The 4399-nt window shown below is 39.6% G+C and overlaps 1 long non-coding RNA gene across 1 annotated transcript in view; it reads left to right on the forward strand.

Moving 5' to 3' along the window:
• The first annotated feature begins 1949 nt into the window (after positions 1-1949).
• The window catches only part of LOC112474006, a 12230-nt gene continuing 9780 nt past the window's right edge, over positions 1950-4399 (forward strand). The window contains exon 1 of the long non-coding RNA XR_003044247.1: positions 1950-2375. This is a non-coding gene — a long non-coding RNA (uncharacterized LOC112474006). The remainder of the gene's footprint in view (positions 2376-4399) is intronic.

Here is a 4399-nt window from a genome sequence, read left to right on the forward strand (position 1 = left end):
AGAAGTTTAGGATTTTTTTGTTCAGAATCTTATACGTAGGCAACTCTGAAGACTAGAGCTGGCATATTATAGAAATATATAAATACCAGAAAAGCTAGACTGAATGAATTTATGTCATAGGCTCAGCATGTGATTAGCCACAATCGAATACTCCTATCCTCTTGCTCTTCAGAACATGAATCAAAATCCACCATTTACAATCTGCACATCATGGAAAATGAACTGAACTCAAACAGTGGAGCTTACTGTCTAGGCTCTTCCATCAACGAATGATATATCTTTGAACGAATTACTGCAGGATTTTGCATGCCCCTTCCATTAAACCATTGGTCAGGTACCATCTCTTTAGAGAAATGATATTTGAGGATGAGTCTGTGGTAAGAGAAGGGAGCCATTTATATTGCTATATTGTGCCGTTCCACCTGGAACTAAGGAAGACAGAGTCTCTTACAGTTCTCTCCTGGACTGGACTTAATATGTACAAGCTGAAGAATGAGTGGTGAAATAGAGCTGGTAGCTTCTTTGGTCACTTGTCATCGAACGTTCACTGACCCTCCTCATGAATGGGAAATCGAGCCCTTTGTGTTTTAATTTGAATAAAGGTAATGGCTCTCTCTTTGCAGGAAGAGCCATGCTAGACTTACTGGAACGCTGATAACATATACTTTAAAATGTTAAACTATGTGAAACCATCATTACTAGAGAATAATTTAGACATGGGGCAACTTTGGTTCAATGTACGTTGTATTGATGTTTTTCAGTGCCTTTGTGACTCATACAACTTTCTAGAATTTTTTTGATTAACAAGAGAAAAATTCATAAGTCGGCAAGAAGAGGAACTGTGGAATTCTGCCTTACTCCACATGTAAAGTAATCACCTTAAATCTGCTGACCACCTCTGGCACCTGGCTGCACAGTTGAACTGGATATCTTACTAATTACCTTGCTGCGTACCCCTCTAAGTGACTTCTGGGATGGGTGGGTGTTCACAGGACTCCAGTGGCGTGAAACACAGCTGTCAAATTATTTGTGTTCACTTGAAAAACACAGAAAACAACCTGTGATTTCACTTCAACGTTTCTAGAGTCCATGACTTTGGCTTGTCCTTGACTTACAGAAGATCCAGGCCTTGTCTCCACCACACCCAAATGTAGCATATAACTTACCTCTCTGGGAAATGCTGTTGATCAGCAGTCACTTCACTTTGAGGACAAGAAAATAATCTACTAATGGGATTTATTATCTCTTTTACCACTTCTAGTTTTAATGAAATTAAGTTAATGTCAACATATTTTTCTGTGGTGCTATTTTGCACTGGGGTGTGTGTGTGTGTGTGTGTGTGTGTGTGTGTGTGTGTGTGTGTACATGTGTGTACTTTGTTTCATTTTATGCTTTCACAAATAGCCAGGAGACTGCAGAAGTCATGGCCAACCAGTCCTCCAGTTGCTGGCAAGGAATTACAAACTGAAGGAAATCAGCTTTAAAAGCTTTTTTGGCCTCTCACATTATTATTAAGCTAAACGTAACAAGGATATGGGAGGTAGGGAAGGAAGCAATATACTTTCCAAAGAAACTAGCCTGAAACTATTTAGAGACGTGATATCTACAATTTCTATTAAAAAAAAAAAATGATTCTCAATTTCTTCTTCTCTTCCTAAGGTTTGAAATAATCTTTAAAGCCAGTATAATGACAGCATTTATTTCCAGTCAACAGCTCTTTCTTAGCTTACTCCAACTTTAACCTTGCATATCCCCCTTTACTAGAAACCACCTCATTTAAACTAAAAAACAAAACACGATGAAACAAAAACACTTTAAAACAAAAAGAAAAGCAATGACTCATCATCATATATTGTTCTAATTCTTAGCAAAGACCAACAGTCTGTTACAGAAAAATATAAATTAACTGACTAATAAAAAAAGTATGTTCTTTACTTAGTGATCCTGGGTTAATCTTTTCCTAAGATGACTTCTATTGTTGTCACTGAAAAGCAATTCCTTTGAGGAACAGGATTCTCTCTGTAAAGAAATGGTTATAATTCACAAAGAAAATTTAATGTTCACCAATAGCTTTCCAGTTTCTCTAAACTTCCTAGACCAAAACCTCTGGACTCTCTTTCTGCAACTCTTTCAGAAGGATTTCACTAAGAGCTTGGGCTATCTTCCTTCCAATTCCTGCTATTCCTATTGCTGTTGGTTGAAATTCTCTGCTGCTAAGTGTCGGCAGTCTGACTCACTCTAGGGACGGAGAACAGGGGCCTTCACATCGTGAAGTTCAAGGCTTCTGTATGAGAAGGTCAGACGGTGCAACTACAACTGGTTAAATAAAGGCCCAAGAAAGAAGGCAAAAATCTTATTCTGGAGAAGACTCCCAGGTTGTACTGAGGACTTATTGATTTTAATTTTCCTTTTAGCTTTTATTCAAATAAAAGGTTTAATGTAAGGTGTTTATATGTAGCTTCTTGACCTTCCAAGTGATTATTGAAAAGTATGCTGTGGGAAGACTTTAATCCCAAACTCGCTATCTCTACAGCATCAGATCATTACAATTTTTTGGTGCAGAGGATAAGCAGTGGCCCTCCACCGTAATGTTCTTTACTTGTTGATAGGTCTCTGTCTTTTACCCAGCTGGAAACTTTATCAAAGGCAAGAACTGTGCCCTTTGAGTCTCTTTATCCCTGAAGCATTGTTTAATGCCTGGTACATAGCCAGTAAATATTTGCCAAATTAATCCATGGAGGTAAATTGAAAGTACGCCATTAGCGTTTAATTGTTGTTACTGGCAAGACTTTCTGTAGGCAAGTAAATGGGCCCGCTATGACTCTGGTAACCACAGTGCCTTTTGAGGCCCAACGTTAAGCCCTTTCTCATTCTCCTGGCCAAGCATGGAGCCTAGGAAGGCCTCAGTTTGATTTCCATATTTGGATCATGCTGAGTGCAGACCCCAATTCTATAATCCATTTCTTTTTGAGGCTGTTGGCATCTCTGGAGTCAGGAAGTAACATCTGCTTCAGTGAGCTGATTACCAATGAGAAAAAAGAGGTAAAGGCCAGCGTTAGGTGGGGTCTGGCTTAGCTTCAAAGAAAGCATATGGCTTGTATCTTAATGAGAGAGTTTACATATTCAGGGAAGATACATCTGAAGGGCAAATTAACTGGTTTGAGAAGAGTGCTAAAATAAAGTGTTGCTGACTGGATTGCTCTAAGCAGTGGCACATCGTCCTATAAAAACCCTGAGATCTGTGCTTCCTTCTTGGTTCCCACTGCATCACTTTAGCTGGGACCCTGGTTGCTCAAGCCTCATTACTGTAGTGGTTCCTCTCATGATCTACCTTTGCTAGATGTCTATTTGCCCCAAAGCCTACTTCACCAAGTAGAATGTTAATCTCTCTAAAATGCCATTTTCATTTGCTCAAAGACCGTCAAGTTTTCCCTCTGTCACTGGCATTCAAGTATATTTATGAGCGTCTGGTCTTAATATACATTTTCATTCTACCTCACGACAGAGTTCCAGTCTCCATCCCACTAGCCTGGTACACAGACTCGGTCTTCTGATCCCTTTCTGCTATGTCTGTTTTTCATATTTGCCTACAAAGTCCTATTTACATTGCTTCACTTCTGCAAATTCTGCCCACCCTGGCAGGTTCGGTTCTAGCCTCATCTATTCACAAAACCTTCTGTCACTATTCTAGCCCTTAACAGCACTTCCTTCTCTCAGCAATTATAGAACTATAGGACACTGAGAAGGGACTAATGTGTATCTATATTTTAAATATACATTGATTCAAATATTATTCAGTGGGAAAAAAGCATAAGTTCTTTAGAAATCTCTGTGTCAGCTCACAAACTGTCCAGTGTGGAGACCTCTTGTGGTGCTGAGAACAGAGACTCAGTCTAGTGAGATAAAATCAGTAGGGCAGGATAGAATGTTCTATCTACTTCATCCCCTTTGCTTCTTCCTACTGTTGTTCCTTTTAATCACAACACATTATAGCTATGTCTTCAGGAGTGAGTGGTGTCAGCCAGAGAAAGAGTTTAGTTTTAAGAGAACTCTACTCTCAAGAATAGGAAAATCCAGGTAACAAGAATCTGCTAATTTTGATCTGAATGGTGACAGCTTGAAATAGGACTAGCTGGTTTGAGCATAGAGAGTGGTGGCAGAATGAAACTGAGCTCCCAAGGAGAAGTGGGTGGAAAAGAATGGAGGAAGGACTTCCAAGGGAGAGGCTGATTCCAGGCAGAGACAACATAGCAGAAGGAGGCTCGAGAAGAACAACAACAATGATAGCAAAAATCTGCCCATCCTTTGGACTATATGTGGATTTCTGGGCACTGTAAAACTGGGTTATTTCTAGTGGTGGACAGACCATGTACTCACTTTCAGGAGATGCAGAGAATAC

The sequence above is a fragment of the Pteropus alecto genome, unplaced genomic scaffold (assembly GCF_000325575.1).
Source record: "Pteropus alecto unplaced genomic scaffold, ASM32557v1 scaffold69, whole genome shotgun sequence".
NCBI lineage: Eukaryota > Metazoa > Chordata > Mammalia > Chiroptera > Pteropodidae > Pteropus > Pteropus alecto.